This window comes from Ambystoma mexicanum, chromosome 4p (assembly GCF_040938575.1).
Source record: "Ambystoma mexicanum isolate Mex_15411 chromosome 4p, UKY_AmexF1_1, whole genome shotgun sequence".
In the NCBI taxonomy this organism is placed as follows: domain Eukaryota; kingdom Metazoa; phylum Chordata; class Amphibia; order Caudata; family Ambystomatidae; genus Ambystoma; species Ambystoma mexicanum.
In genome coordinates, this window is record NC_090927.1 from 1227746358 (window position 1) to 1227771377 (window position 25020).

Consider the following 25020-nt stretch of genomic DNA (forward strand, 5'->3'; position numbering starts at 1 on the left):
CACAAGGCAAACATGAATATGTCCTCATATGAGAATATGGGCCTATATAGGCACAGCCAGCAATGAAAAATTAATGGTCACAGCCAACATGAAAATGGTTTTCTACTAGCATATATTTTAGGCTTCATGAAAATGGGTTGGGAAATGCTCTTTTGCACCATTGGTGACTTGAATCTATTGCATTTTTGGATTGGAGTTACCCTACAAAACCAATTACAAACGATCTGGCTTTTTAAAAGAATTTCACACAAAGTGTGCTGTGTAATGCACCATTTTAACCCATTATTCGAAAAAATGTCTTGGGAGATAGCCCATTTGGTCTGTTCGCACTCCCTCACTATACTAGGTCGCTTTGGCATATTTGTGGGAAATATGTACGCCTCTCCAATTAAAAAATTAACCAGCTGCCACTGCCAAAATGATGGGATTCTTTTGCACCATCCTGAATTGATTTACCGCCTGCATCTCGGGCAGACACCAGGCCGTCAAGAGCAATGGGCCTCATTACAAGTACTCCGGTCCGGAATTAACACTGCCGGTAAAACCATACCGGCACCGTTTGCATGTCCGCGCAATCATGACCCGCGGCCCCGGTAATAGCACCACCCTAAACCGCCACCGCGGAAATAGGGTTCCCCTTAATTCCGCCTGCACGGAAACCCCTCCGTTACCGGCAACACGAAACACCGTGAGCATCACAACTAGCGCGGACACGGAAATACCGGGAAAAAAATGGCGGAAATACCGTGATCACGGTGGCGGAACCGCCGCCACCGCGAACATGGCGTTATACACTGCCGGCTGAACTGAATCAGGGCACAGGTGCACCAAATCAGCCCAGCTGGACCTAGCAGGCCACTGGGAGCCTACAAAAGGGCCACACCCAGCCCAACACAACACAGAACCATGCAGGCAGCAGGGCTAGTAGCACTGGGACTGGGCCTACTCAACCAACAGGCAGTACTGCACATGGTGGCAGCAATGGCGCAGAGGAGGAGGCGTAGGCGGAGGAGGCGCAGGCGGCAACCAGCCAACCCTGCAGCTATGGCAAACCCCATTGCCCAGCCAGCCCGACCCCGCCGCCAGCCACCAATACCACGCATCAGGGCCTCACCCTGGAACCTCACCCCAGGACAGATCCACACCCTATACCGGCTGGACCGTGCAACAATCCTGCACATCACCGCCATGATTGAGGACAACATCAGCAGCCTAATTGACACCCCCACTGCCATCCCCCCCCTCTTGAAGGTTGTCTCAGTTCTGCATTTCCTTGGCACTGGCACCTATCAACACACGGTTGGTGAGCTGCACGGCATATCACAACCGTGTTTCTCAAAAGTCCTGGTACAGGTACTGGATGCCATGTTGCGCCATGTGTCGGAACACATAGCCCTACCCCGCACCCTCCCCGGGGTCATTGCCACCAAGTTGGCCTTCCATGCCATAGCAGGCATGCCAAATTGCATAGGCGCAGTTGACTGCACCCACGTCGAGCTGACAGTACCACATGCAATTGAGGCGGTGTTCCGCAATAGGAAACAGTATCACTCCTTGAATGTCCAGATGGTTTGTGATGCCATGCAACTGATTACACACTGCTGCGCACGTTTCCCAGGCTCATCACATGACTCAATGGTACTGCGGAATTCCACGTTGCCACGGTACATGGAACGCTATGCCGGACAAAGCACGTGGCTATTGGGTGAGTACAGCTGACGATGCTACAACCCTGTCGGAGTGGTGTGTGTGTGTCCAGGCAATGAGCATTGTGAGTGTGCCGCTGTGACCGCACATGCATCACCCCCCTTCCATCTACCAAATACACAGCGGATGCCAAACATCATGAAGGAAGACATGACAGGGCACCACAATGTGCCCGTGCACACACTGCCACAGCCAATCCCGTCACTGTCCCATGAACCCTGTGCCACTGCAGACACCCACCCTCAATTGAAACACTGCCCCAAAAAGCACGAGAGGCGTGTAAATGATACGACGAGTATTTACTACTTCCGTACAGTGAAGTCACTCTGCCATGTGTGGACAGCACTGCACCATGACATGCACACAATCAAATGTCACCCGCAGGGCACAGCAAACATGCAAGTTAATGTGTAGGCCCATATGCAGTCAGCGACATTCCTCGTGATGGCCAAAACATACCTCCAGACACTGCATGGTTCATATGCATGAATGAATGATGATACAATAATGCACAGCAGCAGATGAGGACATGATGCCACAAACACTGACATGTTCCCCCATCTACATCCCATGTAGGTGATGCGGGATATGCACTCACGCCATGGTTGATGACACCTGTACGGAGACCAAGGAACAGGCATGAAGAGGCATACAATAGGGCACATATCCGCACACGTGGAATGATTGAGAGGACATTTGGACTGCTGAAGGCCCGTTTCCGCTGTCTGAGCAGATCTGGCGGATCACTGCTGTACAGCCCAGTGAAGACGGGCAAAATCACGCTGGTATGTGCCATGCTGCACAATATATGCCTGCGCAGGAACATCCCAATGCCACCAGACGCAGATGAGGAAGATGGGGATGGGGATGGGGATGGGGATGGGGATGGAGATGGGGATGGAGATGGGGATGGAGATGGGGATGGAGATGGAGATGGGGATGGAGATGGGGATGGAGATGGGGATGGAGATGGAGATGGGGATGGGATGGCACCGCCTCCCCCTGGGGGTGCACATGATGGCCAGAGAGCACGGGATGCCCTGATTCGCATTTACTTTTGAGTCACAGCACATTCACAGTAATGCACAAACATGGTGACGACAATGAATTAATAGTTGCACTGCAAAATAAATGATCAATGTCCACACATGTATGTCTTGATTTGAAATGGTGATGTATTGATGTAATAACAACAGGGAAGAAGGTGCATTGGTTAGGGAAGCTGTACACCCGGGGCCACCCACCACCCAAACGTGCCCCCCCCACCCAGAGCCCATTGTCCAAACCCCCAAAACTACCTACCCCACCACCCAAACGTGACCACCCCTCTCACACCCTTGTAGTCCACATGTGTCCTGCACTGCCCTACACACATGCCATCACTTCCGTGTGCGCTTCTGTGCAACCTTGCCCAAGGGACCCGTTAGCCTACTCGAGCGCCTCCTTGGACTGGCAGTAGTGGAGCTGGATGGGGTGGTAGTGTTTGATTGGCCAGAATCAGGGATTGAGGGCATCCGTGCCAGATTTGCCTGTTGGCCAACCAACATGGCCTCCACAAGCCTGGAGGTGTGGTCATTGCCCTCCCGCACATGGCGTGCAAGGGTCACTATGGTGCTCGCAAAGCGTCCAATGGACCTCGACAGGCGACGCACTGAGGCGCTGTAGCTCTCCCTCTGCAGCCTGGATTCCTCTAGCTGCCTCTCCACCAGCTGGGTGAGGGTAGCCTGCTGGTCCTCCATCCGCTGCATGCGGGCATTCAGTTCGGCCATGGATGGGGTGGGCGACCTCATGGGACTCCCCAGTGAAGTGGGGCTGAACCCCAGCTCATGGAAGGAGCCCAGGTCTTCCAATGTGGGCATCTCCCCCTGTGGCCCTGTTTCCGAGTGCTCTTGCGGGGCACTGTTATCACTGCAGGCCGCCCCCTCTGCAGTGCTGCTGCCTTCGGTGTTTTGTTGGGTGGCCATGATAGGTTCCTGTGGCACCTGTCTGGACTCAGCCAGTGTGGAGATGGTGGGGATGTTGGTGGTGGTGGTGGTGTGATGCACATCTGTGGTGGCTGGTAATGTGGCCAGAGGTGCAGGACTGCCGGCAGCATCCTCCTGTGTGGTGGCGGTGGCTAGTGTACTTGCCGATGCTGATTGGCTGGCCTGTTGTGCAGTATCACTGTCACTTGAAACGGCTGTGGGGACACAAAGGGCATGCAATTAGTGTTGTTGTGGTGGCAGATGGGTGCATCACATGCGTCATTAAGATTGTACATTGAATAGTGTTAGTCACATGCATCTGATTGCTGGTGTCTGCATTCAGTGATATTGGTTGCCATACGGATCATAATGGGTCCTTTGGCCCACACATGCACTGCCTGGGGGGGGGGTTGTTAATGGGTCCTTTGGCCCACACATGCACTGCCTGGGGAGGGGGGGTTGTTAATGGGTCCTTTGGCCCAGTACTCACAACTGCATATTTACATGTGGCATTCATGTTTGGGCACTTACCGGCATCTGCAGGTGGGCTCACTCCTGCCTCAGCCTGCCCAATCCCATGGATTCCCTCTAGGTGGAGGACGCTGCTGCAACGCTCCTCCCATGCTTGCAGCCTCAGTGGGGAAGGGGGTCCTCCGCCTGTCCCACTGCTGCGTTGGCGGTGCGTGGAAATGAGGTTGCGTACCCTCAGCCTCAGGTCGTCCCAACGCTTGTGGCAGTCCTTCACGCTCCTCACTGCCACGCCCACAGCGGTGCACTTGCGTGCAGCTTCGGCCCACACCTCCTTCCTCCGCTGCTGTGTGGCACGCCGTTGGTCGGCGCTGAACAGCATCTCAGCATTGTCCACAATGTGCTCCACCAAGACGGTTAGCTCCGCCTCGCTGAAGCGCTGTTTGCGCTGCCTCTGAGCAGGAATCCTGGCAGACATGCTGGTGGTCCCTTTTGGCTTCTCAGAGTCAGGATTGTGCTTGTGCTGGCTCTGGATGGCAATGGATTGTGCTTTTATATGATGGCCGCCTCTCTGTTTCCTGTTTTGGCGATCATGGTATTTCCGGTTCCGTGTCCGTGGCGGCGGAGGCGGAAACGGGTTTTGCGCCACTTGTGGCTTCGTTATTTCCATTTCCGTGGGGTATTCCGTGACGGCGGTAACAACGTTTCCGAGTCCGTGTGGTGCGCGCGACCGACAGCGTGTAATCGTGCGGTTTTTCCGCACCCTTGCGGACACGGAAACGTTTTTACCGCCATCACGGATTTTGCACGGTCCCGGACTGGCAGGTTGTAATGAGGCCGATTGTGTTCCAACCAAAGGCCAGTCTCCTGGGGAGTAGCCTAGGTTCCATTCTCTCGCTGTTCCTTTTTAACATTTACATGGAGCTTCTGGGCGTGCTCCTAAAAGATCACGCAATAGCCATCCAACAATATGTGGATGATACTCAATTGTACAAGAGAGTATATAGCCCTACAGGAAATCAGTTGTGTCTGCAATTACCTAGTCATCATCGGGTCCTGTTTGTCGACTGCTTACCTGAAAGTTTATACATACAAGACCAAACTTGTCCTCATCGGTCCCCCAACCACTAAACAAGGGATCTACATGAACATTTCGAATAAAAAATAGCAAGGCTCAAAAGGCCGAGATTTTTTTATTCACATGTTTTGACTTTGTTGCACTCTTTTTTAAATAAAATGTGGGGAGAGAATTCCTGGAGGCCCCCCAACATTCCCCTTATCCTAATACATTCCCTTACCCCACTCCCTATCTATTTTGAAAAAAGAAGCAAAAAAGTCAAAAAGTTCGATGACAATAAACTCTGCATTTTCAACCTTGTTATTTTGGTATTCTAAATTTCTGGGCATTACCCTAAGCAAGAACCTGTGCAACAATGGCTCAGTGACATGTGCTTAGAAGAATATGATACTCAACTCTCGAATTCAGAAAATTACTTGGACTTCAAAACCGACAGAAGCCTGCCCTTCCAGAAAAGCATATCCGAATGGCCTAACTCCAAATCTCGACTATTCACAAAATCAAACCCTTCATCCTGCCGCAGGGCCCTTTTGGTCTCACACAAAGTTGGGACTTCCAGCTGCTCAATTACGGATGTGTGGACATTTTACCAAATCACCCCTATTTTATGCAAGCTACATTGGCTTCCCGTCTAGACCAGGATACTATTCAACACTGCACATATCATGTAGAACGCAGTCACAAGTAGCACACTGGTGTACCTGGCGGCTAGGCTTAAAATATATAGTCACACACGCTCCTCGTGCAATAAATTGGGCAACCAGCTTCAATCAAAACTCATTGCAAAGAGAGGACCGGAAAACAATTCTTCTCTTGTCATGTATCCACCTTATGGGACTCTATCCCAGTATTAGCCTGGAATTCCCCCACAATTCTCCAGTTTCACAAAACTCTCAAAATGTGGCTTTTTAAACCACACATGAGTAAGGACTAATCCCAATGGCTGCACAGATTGATACGTTGACCGTAACTCACAGTACTGCACTCCTGTTAATAGACATCAGCCCAAACTCTGGCTAACCACACTCTCTACAGTGCTCTGCTACTCTTGCGTTAGGTCAGAGTTCTAAACAATAAAATAGGTCTAGAAGAGAACTGTTAAGAATCCTGAAGTAAAGCCAATGTCTACGGGAGACCCGTTGACAATCCTGAATTTATCCAAGGTCTGGGAAGGAACGGTTGAGAATCCTGAATCAAAAAATATATAGGAGAGACCTGTTGAGAACCGTGAATCAAGCCGTGTTCTATGAGAGAACCGTTAAGAATTCTGCATCATGGTAAGACCCAGTTGACACCTACTTAGAACACTGAACAGAGTCCAGGGAGAGGATGTGAAAGAGCAAGATGAAAGCAGAGAGGCCTGATTAATTGGACAAGACAGTAAATAACTGCTACAAGACCCTAGGTTGAGGAATACTTTGTTGGTGATATTAGAAATGGGTTGGATTTTGAAAAGCATATTTGTGAACTTGTGCCTTGGGCCAAACCTTGACATTGTTCTGTTGTTAGAACAGGATGGCATGGAGGCAAAGGACTTATTAACTCTAGGTATTGGAACTTTAAGTTGGCCACCCCTTTTAAAGACTTTTCTTTTGTGGAAAAGGGCATCTCGGGGGAGAGACAAAGCCTTATAATAATAATGATCTGTTATTTACATAGCACTTTCGCCAAAGTGCTTTACACAGAATATACTTACATACAATATCACCCAACCACAGTTGATACTCATTTATCAATTGTGTGTTGTATGTTCGCATAGATTTCACTGAATCTATTTCACCATTCTTTTTTACTGCATTTAACCATAAATATGCCCCCCCCTGCTCGCCCCCTCCCACTCCTCACCGCTATAAATAACTAAACTCATAGCCCATCTATTTATTTGTGGTGAAATGCATTAAAATATCTTCAGTGGAATGGGACTCTGTGAAATCTACCTAGGGGCAGAAGGGGCAGCTCTCATTTATTAACCTCAGAATAACGAAAGGCTGAGATGACGTTGCTGGGATTCGAACCTGTGACCTGCAGATTACAGCAGCGAGTCCTTATCCCACTGATCTATTTTACCTTATCTTATAAGTATAGGAAACAAACTATAGCAGTGATGGGTGGGGGGTGGAATATAAGCTCAAAAGGGGACCAGCACCTGCAAAAAAAACCTCACTTTATGCTAATCTGAACCACACACTGCTTACTTGAGAAGAATCCCCATTTTTAGTGCTTTCTCTCATAGGACCTATAGGCATTTATTAAACCCTTACACTTGATTGATCACTGCTATTATAAAGATATGTAGTTAAACCTTCACAAGCAGTGTCACATGTGTCATTGCCACAAGATTCCCACACCCCACGACATTAAAAAAACGAGACCCAGATACCTTGAATCCATGGTTTAAAAGAGGGTATGCTGTGGGGGCTACTGTCACCAATTCACCTTCTAAAGGAGAGTCTCTTATCCCAGTCCACACATTAATGACCATAGATGAGAGTCACAGAAGGTGGGGGCAACACTAAACTCAAACACAGTACAGGCTTCTTGGTCCAGATCACAAGTGCAACACTCTTCCAATTGACGTGAGTTATCTGCCACTTACAGAGCCCACCAGCATTTTGCTCCACAATTTCAGCAGCAGGCAGTCCTCTTCATGAAAGACAATTGGGCAATTGGGTGGAGCAAACCCGTGTCAAACACCAGGGGATTACAACATGCAGGTCTCATGGCATAGTTTCCCAGGAGACTTTTTAACGGAAGGAGAACCTGAAATCCCTACCTGCAGCATATCTCCAGGGAGAAAAATAAAAATAAGGAATGTCAATCATCTAAGCAAGACATTCCCCTTCTTGTCCATTATGCTCTTCAGTCCCTTCCCTTTGAACACCTGTTTCTCCTTTATGGAACAGTTTCGGTCTATCTTTTCACCTTTTTGAGATATCTTAGATGTCTTATGAGATGTTGCTCTCTTCACTTAGTGGCAATCCCTGACATAACACTCTGTGGTATGCAATTCCTCTGCACGATTCTGATACAGACTGTGCTTATAATTAAAACATGAACGTATTTAAATAAAAGAAAATCAAAAGTGATCCCCTTACCTTATGGAGGCGAAGTCACCACAAGATATTATATATACTATGTGACAGGGATGTGATTTCGGCCTTGTCAAGGGTGGGAGGAGACCCAAATGCCAACATCCCTGGAGGGGCTCCAGTGAGTGTGGGCAGGCCACCCCTTACCTGAAAGGTTGTGGCATGGTCACAGATGGAGATGGCGGGTCTGGCAAAGCCAGGGAAGCCAGCAGCATCAGAGCCACAGACTGACGTAGAGACACCAGGCCACCAAGCAACTACCAGCAAGGCTGCTGCCAGGTGTGGTGCCCATAAATAGACTGCAAGAGAGGGAGTGGGCTGCTGTCTGGGGAAAGAGCACCACAGGAGAACCCTGGTTAGCGCTGTGTCACGCACAGGAGCCTGGCACCAGTATGCAGCACCTGCTGGAGCCCGTGCAGGGAGAGCCACCACTAACCCACCAGGGATGACTTTTAGTAAACAATGGCCTCCAGGAAGGCCATACCCAAGAACACAATAAACCACCAGGGATGTTTATTATAAAAGAAGGCCTCTTGAAGGACGTGTTATGGGCCTGCAAGACAGCCTTTACACAAGTGAACAGCACTTTATGGTCACATAATCTGCCCATGGCCAAAAAACAACAGGCTCTCTCTATAAAGGGGACAGGGCCTAATAGCCCTTAAGAACCCTCCACCACTCAGCTTTCACCCTCCCCCCAAGGCAGGTAAGTTGATTGGTCAGAGAAAGTTGGCCAATACTGAGAGGGGGTGAGATCTTTAAAGGTAAGCTTGGGAAAGATTTAGTGTGGGTTGTAGTTGGGTGAGGACAGAAGTTGGAAGAGGATGTCCGAGAGACCAGAGGAGGAGAGTGTGGAAGGAGTGTGGAGGTTACTGGAGGGATGGGTCTATGGAGTAATTGTGTGTGAGTGTTAGGAGTGATTGGTGTAGTGGTGGAGTAGAAAGAACATGGTGGTAGTTAGAAGTGGAGGTAGTGGCATTGTTAGTGGGGGTAAGTGGTAGTTGTCAGTGGTAGTAGCAGTACTGTAGTGTGGTAGAGAGAGAGAGGATAAGTTGTAGTACTAGTAGTAGCATAGGGGGAGTAGTAGTAGCAATAGGCAATAGTGTAGAAGGAGAAGTAACAGAAACTGAGTGTAGGTAGTACTAGAGAGGTGGTATAGATGAGGGGTTAGAGCAGCAGGAAGCAGGGAGGAGTGGAAGGAGTAGTAGTGTGATAGTAGGAGTGAGCGGTACTACTGGGAGAAGGAGTTGAAAAAAGAGGTAACATGAAAGGTTGGAGGTAGGAAGGTGGGGAGTAACATGGAGGGATAGTAAAGCGGTCGGGAGGAGAACATCTCGAACCCAGTGTAGGAGAGGGTGGGCCAGGTGAGACTGTGCATGCTTTTAGAGTGAGTGGTACTATGTGGAAGAAGGCACCGTCCCTAACTCCCCTAGAAAACTAAGCAGGGCTAGGAGAAGGACAGTTAGAAGGCCCATGGGCAGTTAGCCAGCTACCTTCTTAGAGAAACCACCTGCTGCTTAAGTTAGAAAAAAACAGATAGGTGTCATCGCGCCATATTAAAAACCCCTGATGAGGACTGATGAGGATGCCTAGTCTAGCAAGGTGGTTAGCCAGGGGAAGAAGTTAGAGAGGGCCAGCCATAGCACCAACTCCCCATAAAAACCTGCGTGCCCTAACTACTACCTGAGAATCCCTCAGCCAAACAATTTGCAATATTAAATAAACAACCCTGGGAACTTTAAACAAGCATCTACAGTGATTATTTATGGCGGGGTGCTAGAGGACAATCTCACAATTGTGGCACACATTTCCATTTTATTCTAGGTCATATTGTTGCTGGGTTATGCTAAAAATATTTTTCTATTGCACCAAATAATGCCATATTTAAATATTGTCCTATATTTGAACTATGAAATGTAACCTCATGTTCGGCATAATGTTTAATCTGAGCAACTCTTTGCAATGCCTTAACTCAATGATTGATTTAGGTAAATGAAAGACCTCTTGGTTCGTTCTTCCATTAGCCTGGCAATCTGTTGGACTTTATTACCCAATCTGATTTCAAGAGGGGACCTTTCCAAGTGTTTTTTTAGCCTTTTTAAGTCCTTGGTCTAAACACTGAGCCTGATGTATTGTAGTCCAGTGATAATCTCTTTGGAGGAATAAAGATTTGGCCTAGTTTGAATGCCTACCATGTATTTATAAGAGTATTCTCTTATAATGAACTCACAAGGGTGAGGGTACCTCATGAACTCAGTGGCCTGGTACAGATGGCCCTTTGTTCTGTGAACTTAATGTGTTTTCATAAACAACCTATTCATCAAATAGTTCATTTTGGATTTGCATAATCCATAAAACAACAGATTTCATAAAAGAATACAATAACAGTGCATAATTAATGTGGACATTCTGGATGCATTACATAACTTCCAAAAGACCAAAATAAAACCGTTAAAAAAATATTAATGCTCTTTGATATCTATATGGTAATGCATGACTAGCAAGCAATTTATAAAAAAACAGTAAAACTATTATTAAAATATTATGGATTCAAGATAAGGAGTAACAGTCCGCATTTCCAAGCAAACTAAGGGTAGCATGCAGGCTTAAAAGCAGACTATGCATCGAAAAAAGACAAAAGCAATAAATAAAAAGATAGAGTCATGCAGATAATGTTTCCTCAAATCTGCATAGAGTGGGCAGAATATTATAAAGTGGGGTAGGAACTCATTAGAGACACAAAAACAGCTGACATCTTCTACTTGCCTTAAACCCAAACATTTATTATTAGTGGTCTTTACAGAGAATATGTTTAGTCTGGCCTTGGTCAATACAAAATAGTGGTGCAGAAGTGTAACCACATCAAGATAACAGACTGACCCTGAGAAAGAGGAAGATAGAGCCTTAATAAGGGTTTAGACAGGTTCAAATCTTCCCTTTGATTTTCCCACAGGTGTTAAAATACACATTTTAGAAGCCCCTCTGGCACACCTATGATATTATCAGGGTTATGAAAGTACTGACCCAGACCTTGCTTTTCAAAGAGGTTCTAACAAAAGCCAGCCAACTAAGTTGCTTGCCATTGCCTAGGGAAACCAAGTGTTATATAAGTGTTTTAGTTAGACTCCAATCTTTCGTAGCCCACAGTGAATGCCAGAATAAAATAGGTTTTAAATGAAGAATGTCTGAAAGATGAGTTAGCCCAGATTCTAACTGGGTAATATATGTAGATGTGGAAGAAAGGACACCCAGCAGCAGGTGGGAAAAAAGGCTTTTTGTTAATGTACGACCTCCACATTTCCTGCAACGCAGAGTGCCCTCTCGTAAGACCCCACTGCCACGCTCTTTCCCCTGCAGACTGTCAACATACGGTTGACTGAGTGATGATGTAATGACCACACAACACCTAAAATACCACCAGATGCTTGCAACAACAACAACCTATTCACTCCAGGTGACCAATTAAAATCTTCTGGGACACTTATACACCCCTAAACCATGTTAGAAAACCATTGACATCCCATGCATTTAAACAGTAATGTATTACCTATTTCAAAGTTTTGGACATACACATCATGTGTAATCACACTATGCTTCTAAATTCATTTTTAAAGGTATCACTTTTATATTTCAAATATATACATTCATGAAATAAGATATAATCAAAGGTTATAATTGCTTCTGGAAAATGAAATACACCTTTTACATTGGAACACACTTGGGCCTTTTCGACTTTTTTGATATGCAGTTCCATTTTTTTTATGGGGAATTATGTTCTTATTGGAGAATTGCAATGCTGATCTGCACTTCACGGATTTGATTTGACTGTATTTATCAGGCAAATATCCAATAGAGGAAAAGAGGAGTAAGAAATCATTAATTATTGGAAAAGTTGAGTTTAAGATTTTTTTTCTGAAGAGCAAATGAGAATATATCAGTTTAAGATCAATGGGAAGTAAGTTCCATAGGTGAGGACCCAAGACCGAGAAGTGCCTGTCTCCTCTGTGAACATTGTGGGAAGCAGGAATCACTAGACGATGTTGATTTGATGATGGTAAAGAGCAGGCAGGGTGGTCTAGTTAAATGTTCTCATTTAAAAACGGTTGATACAAGTCCGTCAATTCATTTATAAACAAGGCAGAGAACCTTGAAAATGACTCTCTGCCTTAATGGCAGCCAATGAAGAGACCTACGATATTGTGAAATAGAAGACGATTTTGGTAAGTGAAACAGTAATCTAACAGCTGCACTTTATGCTGTTTGTAGTTGTAAAAGATGTTCGTTTTTTTAGATTCCTGTTAACAGAGGATTTCCGAAATCTAGTTTGGAATAAATCAACGATTCATCAACAACTGGTCGGTCTGGCACTGGCATAAAAGAGCACTGGATGAAGAATGCACTACGGAAATTAACAGACTTTACTTTTTCCCCTACCTGAAAGTCACAGATCAAATGTGATTGCCAATTGCAAAGGATTGTTTCCTTCTGTGGAAAGAAGTCAGGAAGGTCGAACAGCACAGGGCAAGATTGAAGCGCTGATGAATCATTCAGACATTTTTTTGGACCAAAGATAATGATCTCCATTTTGGAAGGGTACAAGTTGCAGCTTGTTAAGAGCCGTCCTGCTTCACCGTCATTTCATGATTGCAGATTGGTCATTGAAGTAAGAGTGCTGTTTTCCATTAAAGCAGAGAGTTCCATTTTGAACTGGGGCTTTCACCATTTCCTATTGTCAAATGAAAGTTCATTTAAACCTAGCGCCTGCGCCTGTTCAAAGGAATGTTCTGGGTGTGTGCGGAAACCTGTGACATATGTCTGGTGCTATACATTGCACGATTCAACACCTATCTGCTTACTTTATTGGTGCAATGTTTCTCCTTACAATGGAATTAACTGCATCACACTTAAAAGAAACAGTGCAGGTTTTCTTATGGTTTAGGGGAATACCTTTAGTTCCATTTAAGCCCACGGATTCCCCCCCAAGACCGTTGTCTCCAGGGGAAGGACATTGATTCCAGTGTTTTTCTTTCTTGGCAGTTGAAAAAGTGTCAGATGAAAGGTTTATATTCCTAGTGTCTTTTTTTGCCAGGGCCTTGACTGGCCTTCGCTCATCAGTGTGTGGATTCCACGTCCATGGAAATCCATGTCTTCTGGGGTGAGAATTTGGACTACTTTCCTTTTTTCCACTTTGTTGGGGTGGGGTGTTGACACCCTTTCCTTCTATCTCTTGATCTTGGAGGCTAGAAGGAATGCCAAGTTTTTTAACAGAGGGGGCTAAACAGGCTGATTTTGTATTAGGGTTTATCAACATTTTAATTCAATATAGTCCCCTTTAAAACCTATTTTATCTTTATTTTTCAATTCTAGTTCTAATATTCAAAATTAGGACTATACATTTTTAACAGTAATGGTTAGCCATTCATCCTTTCATCTAAACATTTATATTTACCATGTTAATGCAGATTTAGTTTTTATTCAAAAGCTCCACCTCCAGTTGCATCAGGGTGAGGAGCTGATTCCTCAATCCATTTCAGGACAGTTTGGGGATAACAGGTCTTCAGCTGGTTCAAATAGACCCAGTGTTCTTCTTTTGATATCTTGGTTTGCAGGCAACAGGAGAGACCTTATCTATGCTATTGGAATTTGTGTTCTTTAGTTTGCTTACTTTGATTATAAAGGTAAACTCAATCACCTATCTCATACTCCTTCTTGGATGTCCGGATGCCGTAGAAGATTTTCATACTTACCACAGGTTCCTCTCTGCATATAAAAATGCATGTTAGAGAAGAGTGATAAAGATGTTGAACAGCGTCTGTTCCTGTGTTCGGTATGCCAGATGTTGGGGCAGGACCATTTCTCTACCTGTCATAAGTTTTAAAGGAGACATTTTAGTTGCAGAGGTATGGATAAATTGTAGAGCCGTCACAACTTGTGGTAATCACAAGTCCCAACTAGAGCCAGAATCCACCATGAACCTCTTTAAAATTCCCAAAATACTTTTATTATATTGCTCTACCACCCACTCGAGGCCCGTTCATAGGTGCTATGCAATTTTAATTTCACTCCTAAACATCCAACATTTTAGTCATTACATCCCTGGAAAAATGATTAGCCTGGTCAGACTAAATCTTTTGAGGAAGCACGAAATGAGAAAAGGTGTGGTTGATGAATAACATAGCTTCAGGGTCCATCTTACTATTCAGCCGGGGAGACATTCAAATTATTTGGTGAAAAGGCAAGCAACAATATTTGGTGGCAAGTTCAGAAAAAATGTAATGATGAAGTCAAGCTAGAGTTGAAACCATGGTGATGTCATTCCTCTCTTTTGTACAGGAGCCCGGTGAGAGACAGAATATGGTTGGACTGACCAGGGGTCAGGGTGACTAGGATACAGGGCGATTAATACAGGGCAATGGCACCTAGCTCAGAAGCTATCTAATTTCTTTGGAGCAGACTCAAAAGCCACAAGTAGGTCTTTTAAGTACTGTTGATGGGTTTCATGTGAGAGGAAGGTTCAGGTCATATATCTTGAAGTTGCTTGGTGACTTGAAGATGCTTGAATGCCTTGTGGATGGTTTGAACTAGGTGTCTCAAATGTATGTTTGTTTGTTTGTTTGTTTGTTTATTTGGTATAGCGCAGAAACCAAACCCGAAGGGGTAGCTGGGCGCAAACAGTACAAGGTTGCTTAAGAACTTAGTTACAGGAGAAATACACGTTATACATTCGCAGTTAAATCATGAAAGTGCAGTTTATACAGTTCACCTTAGATCAACGGTAGGTATAGTGAGAAAGCAACGGGAAAAGAAGAAAAAAAGAAAAAGGGGAAAAGTGCGGAGCTAGGGTTAAGTCTAGTTGATCGGATGTCATTCAGCTGGTTGCAGATATCTAGTGTCTATGTGGGAGGGGGAGGTCCAGCTAAGTGTCATTGGCACGGATCCAGGTAAGGACTTTTCGCCTGAAACTCGAGTAAGGTTGGTCCATTCTGAGATCCAAGGGGAGTTTGTTCCAAGTTTGCGCAGCTATGATTGGGAAACTAGTGCCGCCGGCTGTACTCTTTTTGAATCTAGGCATCACTAAGGTGAAGGCGTTGGTCAGTCTAGTGGGACGGTTAGAGGTTCTCTTGTGGATTCTGTTGGCCAGATAAGGGGGGGCAATGTTGTTAAGACATTTGGATGTGAGTGAGAGTATTTTAAGGGTGATCCTGTCTTTGATTTTTAGCCAATGGATATTTTTCCTAAAGGTGGAGATGTGGGCTCTGTTAGGAATGTTTAAGGCTACTCTGATAGCGTTATTTTGGAGAGTTTGTAGTTTGTTAAGGATATACTTGTTAGAGCCTGCATAAAGGGCATTGCAGTAATCCAGCTTGGATATGATGAGAGCATTAGCTAATGTGATGCAGCCAGTCTCAGTTAGGAAAGGTCTACATGCTCGGATCAATTTGCAAGTATATGCCGTGGAGGATGCTAGTGAGTTCGTTTGCTTTTTGAAGGTGAGCGCTGAATCAAGATAGACCCCGAGGGTTTTGACTGCAGGCATCACTTTGATGACGTTATTGTCAATGTTGAATGCGGCATAGTTGGGGTCAAGTTTTTTGATAGCCAATGCTGAGCCAATGATCAGTAGCTCCGTCTTGTCGTCGTTCAGGCAGAGGCCATGGGATGCCATCCAAGTCTGAATGAGGAGATATATCTTATTTACTAAGTCCGTGTCTTCCAAGAAGTTACCCGAAAGGGGGATTAGAATCTGAGTGTCGTCTGCGTAGTTAGTGTAGATAACACCCAGTCTGTCCAACTTATCAAACAGGGGCTTAGTAAAGATGTTATACATCGTCGGAGAAACACATGTATATCTTGGGCTTCTCCACATGCATAGAAGTAACCTCTGGCTCAGATGATGACCAGGTCCATGAATCAGTCTAGCAGATCATTTGCGGTTTGACAAGGCTTGACAACTCAAAACAGGCTAAAAGTATATTCTTGGTTTGCTCAGCAATGGCAGGTGCAGAGGACATGCCTTTGGACTCGGGGGACCCAGGAATATTGACGCACTCTGGGTATCTGAGTGTACTGGTATCTTGGTCCTCAGTTCAGGCAAGCTGCAAATGTCTTTCAGAATATCTGCCCTATGTGCCCAAAGGACATTAGCTGTCTAGTGGCTTCACCCCCGTGGAAGTGGAATTTGAAAAACCAACAGGTCTAACAAATGATCAGCAGAATGGGCGGTTCATACTCCATTCATAGCTGAATCCTTGATGGTTGTCTCCTGGAGCCCTGCTACCATATAATTGGTATCTCCCCCAGAGGAGTAACTTAATTTGCTGCAATTCCCAGAGTGCATTGCACCCAGTGGAATTACTGCATGGAAGAGGTAAGCAAGGGGAATGAATCCAAAATTATGTAATGAATTTCTCTATGCTGCCTTAGCTCCACCACTGGCCTGCTTCAATGAGAACATAGGGCTCTGTCTGCAATTATCTTCCCTTGCCCAACTCTCCCCTTGCTGAACAGGATCCAAGTGTTAACTGTATTTTCAGCCGAATCTTTCGAAGCCTTTCCCCTCATGTGCTAGTGAAGTCCAAAACTGTCATTTGGGCATTACAAAGGGTTTCCTGGGATATTCTGAAGAGGGAATGCTTTACTAGAAAATGTTCCTTTAATCTTGACGACCATTGAGTGCAATGAGGCTAAGCATATGAAAACATTCTCCTTTAGCTGAAAGTTGCCTTAAATTCCGTTTAACCTGGCATCCAATTTGTAAAGTGTTAGGATGTGGGCACAATTTATATATGGACATTACACATACCAATCAGATTATGGCTTTCACCCCTTCCTATAGGGGGAGGATATGGTCTTTGAAAGCTCAGCGAGGGCCGGGGGCCGTTAAAGGCCATGTCTGCCCCCCATTGTTGGGTGAAAGCCATTCGCATCCCAGGGTTTAACAGGGGTGTGACTGGTTTATTTTTTCCCCATGAAGATTGGTGTGTAAGTGATGCCAATCTCCGGAGGGGAAAAAAAGATGGCTACTGCCATAGGGAAAAGGGACTAAGTGCCTGTCCTAATTCTAGTTACACGTTCAATGTCTAAAGGTACGGATAAAACATCTGTACATATTACTCTATCTCCGTCATCCCAAAAGGGTTCCTTAAGGAAGGTAACATGAAAAACAGCTACAAAGTTTCTCATGTGCATACTTGAAGCTGAACACATCATTTATATCTAAAATGTTGCCTTTTTATCTCTCAGTTGCTGGTGTTTTTGCACTGTGCACATCAGAACACGTATCCACTATCTGGATTGCAATGATTATGTTACACACCGTGATCCTGAAGTTAGCTCTGGTGTAACCTCTGCCAATACACTTTTAGAGCAGAATATTTGTAGAACGTGTGTCTGCTTAGCAGAGCACGTATTTTTTAGGACAAACATCAATTTATGCTGGAAACATGAAAAAGACTCGGGAGATTACGACTTTGAAGATGGGCAGAATAATAATATGCCCTGTCATTTTATTGAGTTTTAATTTGGGCATATGTATCCATGTAAAAGTTATTCTCTGTATGCTATTAAATAAGTACGCTGAGACTAAAAGTAGGTGTTATTCTGTTTCAGAAACAACTTTTATTCAATATAACTTTCTTTGTTTTTTTTCTTTTTCTTTTAGAAAAAAGGATACGTTTTCATCTCTTGAGACGATCTGGACTTGAAGCAGTTTCAGGCAACGCACTTGGATCTTTCAGGTAAGTCTCTCAGAAGTTTTCTCACTTTCTCAAAGTCTTTTTACAGTCTCTCGTAGCTCGGATCTCCTCAAGTTTTAAACGACTCTTCTTGTTACTACATTCTCTTCAAGTCTTCATCACTTTAGGTTATACAGTCTCTGCCCCTATTGATTACAGTTCTTACAGTTTGTTCTCATTCAGAATATTCTCTCCTTGTCTTTTGTTCAAACTTTAAAATTACTTGGTCTCTGTTTCCTCTATACATGACATATTGTTTAATAATTTCTTTAATAATTAAGTTCTAACAGCAGTTCGTAGCATTCACCTTCTTATCTCCTCTTAATCATTTAACGTCTCTCTTGGATTCTGTTCAAACACTCTGCAACTTATTATTAGTCTCTGGCTCTTAAAACCAACTTGCACTTACATGTTCCTTCTTCACTTTCTTTACTTTTCCCGACTCTCTCTGACTCACATGTACCTTTGTTACTTTACTTTTCTCAGTCGGGTTCTGTTCGCATAGAGTTTCCTTCCGGAAGTCCTCTAATCAGCTGTTAATACGATCAGTGTACGGAGAGGTCTCCGCCCCCCCTTCAGATGACGATCGTATCCCAGCAGCTCCGACTGAACTCCGCCCCTCGTATATAATCTTGACAGAGCGGCGAGTCCTGAACTCCGCGTTGCTCTCCCTCTCACCTTCCGACGTTGCGATCCTCTGATCGAGCGTTTTGGCAGCTTTGCCAATAACCTCGTACTTGACGGGGAGGTTTCAAAAGTGTCCTCAGTCACTCTTTAGCAGGTAGGAAGTGACAGGCTCTCCTTCCCTCTCCTCTTACAGCGTCACGTCAGTTTCTTGAAAGTGGCCGCAGCAAACTTTAAATAAACATCGATTGAGTCGATCGCTTCAACAAAAGGGTAAAATAATGTGGGTCAAGGGCAACGCCGCAACTTGACTTCTTTTATATTAGTTTAACTTCCGTTCCTCCCAAAGGCTCTCAGTAAACCCATTCGTAACTGTCGTTTTGAATTTCCAGACCCTCCATCTCCTAGCAACCACAGGGAAACAAAAGAGTTGTAGTCACTTGAATGACTGACAGTGATTGGTTATTAGAGCTGTCAATTATTACCTTCAGCTGAAAGTCAGAATTAACCCTTTAGTCCGATTGTAGATTATATGAGTGTTCTAGAGTAGATTTGTCACCCCCCCCCCCCCCTTCTAGGCCCTTACGCTCGGGAAGGGTGGTGTTACGAGATAAAAAATCTGCTTGGGCCATCAGCCTTCCAGAAAAATGTCTTGAAGGTGAATGGTTGAAGGGAAAGAAACCATATAAGGATTCTGGGGTTTGTGTCTTTGTTTCGAGCAAACCACACCAGAGGAGAATGGTCGGTCACTAAAATGAACTCCCGGCCTAATAGATAATAGCGCAACGCCTCTATGGCCCACTTTACCACCAGACATTCTTTCTCAATTGTGGCATAATGTATTTCATGAGGAAGTAACTTCCTACTTATGAAAATAACAGGTCTTTCAGCCTCTCTTTGATTTTGGAACAATACAGCTCCAAGGCCTCTCCCCGATGCATCCATATGGAAAAAGAATGGAGCTGAGAAATCCGGACAATGCAGAATTGCTTTCTCAGAGAGAGCACTCTTTAAGTTATTAAAAGCCTTCTCCGTCTCAGTCGTATGCCATTCTTTTTTTGGTGATGCCAATGTCTTCAAGAGATTAGTCAGAGGTGTAGCTAATGTCGAAAAATGTGGTATGAATCTCCTGTAATACCCTACGAAGCCAAGGAAAGCTCTAACTTGTCTGGCATTCACAGGAAATTGTAATTTTTTTTATCGCGTCTAGTTGTTCTTCTTGGGGTTTAATGACGCCCTGTCTGAAAAAATACCCCAAATACTTTGTATGAAAATTGGCCACAAATTTCTTCTTAGGATTTACATGAAGTCAGGATTTTTGTAAGAGTCGAAGTATGATATCCAGATGTAACACATGATCATTCCAGGATTGACTAAAAACAATAATATCACCACGGTAAGCTCCCACATACTTTTCATGACCTTGAATAATTGAGTTTATAAGTCTTTGGAAGGTTGCGGGAGCACCATGTGCGCCAAAAGTCAAAACAGTAAATTGAAATAAACCAGAGGGTGTGGCAAAAGCATTTTTTTCCTTGTCATCGGGATGGAGGGGTATTTGCCAATACCCTTTTGTTAAATCTATGGTCGTTAAAAACTTGGCTTTTCCCAGTTTATCAAGTAAATCCTCTATCCTATGCATGGGATAGGCATTGAATTTCGAGATCTCATTCAGATTCCTGAAATTCAAGCAAAAACGAGTTGTACCATCTGGCTTGGGTACCAAAACTATGGGTGAGGACCACTCACTACTCGAGGGTTCTATCACTCCCAATTCCAACATCTCTTGGATCTCCTTATTAATTGATTCTAACTTTGCCTCCGGTATTCAATAAGGTCTGATCCTAACCACGTCTCCAGGTTGGGCTTTAATGTGATGGTAAGCTAATTTCGTTCTTCCTGGTAAACTAGAAAAGGTCTCAGAATATTTATTAACAAGTTTTAGGAGTTCCATCTTCTGACTATTAGATCAATCTTGATTTCTATTTAATGCCTCGATCTCCTTTTAACTGTGGAAATTGTTCCATGGGTATTTATTTAGTATGAATCATTGCTACAGTCGACACAGGATCTGTCTATTTTTTAAGCAGGTTCACATGATATGTTTGCGTCTGCATTCTTTGGTCTTGTTGTCTCACCTTATAAGTCAAGGGGCCAAGGACTTCTTCAATCACATATGGTCCCCTCCAAGTTGCCAACATTTTATTTTCGGAGGTCGGTAATAGTACCAACACCTGATCTCCTTTTTTGAACATTCTCAACTGAGAACTTCATTTGTAATAATGTTCTTGCTTGATTTGACTTTGCAGCAAATTTTCTCTGGCAATTTTCTGTAAGTTCTATATCCTTTCTCTAAGTTGACAGGCATACTCTGTTAATGAAATCTCCTGTCCCGGATTGTCTTCCCAACTCTCCTTTAAGATGTCGAGCAAAGTTCTCACCGGTCTCCCAAACATTAGTTCAAACGGAGAGAACCCAGTGGAAGATTGGAGTGTGTTGCAGAGTGTGAGAAATAGCCATGACAAAATCCTGTCCCAACTCCTATCTCTGGGTTCTATTGATTTACGTAGCATTTGTTTTATAGTCTGATTATACCTCTCAACGAGGCCATCGGTCTGTGGGTGATAAACAGCCGTTTTCAAATGTTTTATCTTTAGAATCTCACAAACCTGCTCCAAGACAGCTGACATAAAATTAGTCCCACGATCTGTGACGATTTCTTTTGGTATCCCTACTCGGCTGATAAAGGGTATTAATACGTCACAGATGTGCTGAGCTTTGGTAGACTTAAGAGGGAAAGCTTCTGGGTATCTAGTTGCATAATCAACGATTACCAAGATGTATTTATGTCCTCTGGAGGATGGATCTAATGGCCAAATAATATCCAAACCAATTCTATTAAAAGTTCCAAAACAATTGGCATGGGTTGTAATGGAGCTCTTTTAACATTTGCTCTATTTTTCTTTTGACACTTGGTGAAAGCCCGACAAAATCGGGTTACTTGAGCATACAGTCCTGGCCAATAAAACCTTCCCAAGATTTTCTTTATGGTTTTATCAGTTCCCAAATGTCCTTCACCCAATTGTACGTGAGCCACTTCCATAACGGTTTGGTAATATTTGCTAGGGACTAGTAATTGTTTTACCATAACTCTGGTTACATCCTTACTGATCCGATAGTAAAGTCCCTTCTCCTTAGTAAAGTAGGGTCCTTTTCCTGATATATTATCTTGAACAATTGACCTAGCATTCGCCAATAGTGGGTCTAAATCTTGGGCCATGCGAAAACTATTGCCACCCTCATCAATTTTCCAATCCACTACTACGGGAAAAACATTTCTTTCCCCCCCATCTTTCTTCAATTTTCTTATTGTAGCTCTTGTTTTCTTCTCTTTAGTTAAAGATACAGGAATTTCATGATGATAGAAAGGGGCACTTTGTAACCAACTCTCTTCTACTTTCTTTACTATCTTTGAAAAATTAGGGACATCCGATCCAATAAGGAGTGGCTCTGGCAATACTGGCATTACAGCAGCCCTGACCTCCATTTGTTCCCCAGCCACCTTTAAATTTATTTCTTTGGTAGGGTAAGATCTCACATCCCCATGGACACCGCATATAGGAATTTTCCCATTTGAGATTCCTACATTACCTACAAGTTCCGTACTTACTACTGTCTGTAAACTGCCTGTATCGACCATGGCTCTTGTTGGTTTCCCATCCACCTCACCCTCGCAGGTATAGGTATAAGGGGATTGTGTACCAATTGTTGGTTCTCGCAATACTCCTTCTTTAGGAACTTCTATGTTCCCCACGTCCATCGGTTCTACCTTGAGTCTTTTAGGACACATTCTTGCCAAGTGTCCCCACTTGCCACACTCGAAACACTGGATTCCTTTAGGAATTACACTTCGCATTCGGATCCCGGCTGGACTTTCACTATTGGGTTGCATTCTAGTAGGTTCCCAATCTGGTTTACGTAGCATCAAGTTAGGCCACCTTGTAGCGTTTGGGGTTTTGGTGGAAGGATTACTTAAGTTTGTAAATGGCTTAGTATTTGTCAAATAGGTCATTGAACGACCCTGTCCTGCTTTTTGATAGGCAGATGCAATGTTCACTGCCTCTACAAGGCTGGGCCGATGATGTTGACGGACCCAGCGTTGCATAGGAATGGGCAGGGCTTCAATGAATTGTTCCATAACAATTGTCTCCGTCATTTCTTGAACTGTGGTGGTCGTATGCAACCACTTATCTCCGAGTTCTTTGACCCTATAAAAAGTTGTTGTGGTGTTTCTTCCGTTTGTAGCTTGACCTCGCGAAACTTTAGCCTAAAAGCCTCTTCATCATGACCTAAGCGTTCAAGGACCACTCTTTTCATATCCATATAACTCGTCTCTCCAGTTGGATTTGCTGCCTGGTAGGCACTCTGCATTTCGCCAGTCATGAGTGGTGCGATATAATGGCACCAGCTTTCATTAGGCTATTGGACATTCCTTACCACCCTTTCAAAATTCATGAAAAAATGGGCGGGGTCTTCTCCAGTAGAATATTTTTGCAGTACTGAAGCCGGTACTTGAGAATGTCTGCGTAAGGCGGTAGCCTCTAATAACTGAGCTTGCTGGACTTGAATGGCTTGTTGAAAAGCTTGTCTATCAGCTTGCACTTGTTGATTCTGTATTTGTAAGGCTTGTTGGAGAAGTTGTTGGCCTTCACTCAGCGATTTAATAAGTTCTTCCAGGGTGTTCTATCTCTATCCCACTTCTGACACCAAATTGTAATGGGTATTCTCTGTTTGCTATTAAATAAGTACGCTGAGACTAAAAGTAGGTGTTATTCTGTTTCAGAAACAACTTTTATTCAATATAACTTTCTTTGTTTTTTTCTTTTTCTTTTATACGTTTTCATCTCTTCAGACGACCTGGACTTGAAGCAGTTTCATGCAATGCACTTGGATCCTTCAGGTAAGTCTCTAAGAAGTTTTCTCAATTTCTCAAAGTCTTTTTACAGTCTCTCTTAGCTCGGATCTCCTCAAGTTTCAAACAAATCTTCTTGTTACTACATTCTCTTCAAGTCTTCATCACTTTAGGTTATACAGTCTCTGCACCCATTGATACAGTTCTTACAGTTTGTTCACATTCAGAATATTCTCTCATTGTCTTTTCTTCAACTTTAAAATTACTTGGTCTCTGTTTCCTCTATACGTAACATATTGTTTAATAATTTCTTTAACAATTAAGTTCTAACAGCAGTTCGTAGCATTCGGCTTCTTTTTTCCTCTTAATCAATTAACGTCTCTCTTTGATTCTGTTCAAACACTCTTCAACTTATTATTAGTCTATGGCTCTTAAAACCAACTTGCACTTACACGTCCCTTCTTCACTTTACTTTTCCCTCTCTCTCTGACTCGCACGTACCTTTCTTACTTTACTTTTCTCAGTCGGGTTCTGTTCGCATAGAGTTTCCTTCCGGCAGTCCTCTAATCAGCTGTTAATACGATCGGTGTACGGAGAGGTCTCTGCCCCCTTCATATGACGATCGTATCGCAGCAGCTCTGACTAAACTCCGCCCCTCATATATAATCTTGACGAAGCGGCGAGTCCTGAACTCTGCGTTGCTCTCCCTCTCACCTTCCGACATTGCGATCCTCTGATCGAGCATTTCGGGAGCTTTGCCAATAACCTTGTCCTCAACGGGGAGGTTTCAGAAGTGTCTTCAGTCATTCTTTAGCAGGTAGGAAGTGACGGGCTCTCCTTCCCTCTCCTCTTACAGCGTCACGTCAGTTTCTTGAAAGTGGCCGCACCAAACTTTAAATAAACATCGATTGAGTCGATCGCTTCAACAAAAGACTAAAATAACGTGGAATAAGCGCAACAGCGCAACTTTACTTCTTTTATATTAGTTTAACTTCCGCTCCTCCCAAAGGCTCTCAGTAAGCCCATTCGTAACTGTCGTTTTGAATTTACAGACCCTCCATCTCCTAGCAACCACAGGGAAACAAAACATTTGTAGTCACTTGAATGACCGACATTGATTGGTTATTAGAGCTGTCAATTATTTCCTTCAGCTGAAAGTCAGAATTAACCCTTTAGGGAGCTGCTTAACCTGGTATTGACAGAGCCAGAGTCTGATTGTAGATTATCTAAGTGTTCTAGAGTATATTTGTCACAATCCACTTATGCAGTTCATGTAGCATAGGCACTGTATGGAACATTCTGGCAACTGTTCATACATTGGCACTTTCACTTTCTCACAATTGTCACCGTTTTATTTGTTTCTATGGGATGATGTTTAGTGTCTGGAAAATGCTGTATGTCAGAGTCAGATGTAGCTGGGTGTCTAATGATCATTAATGGGAGG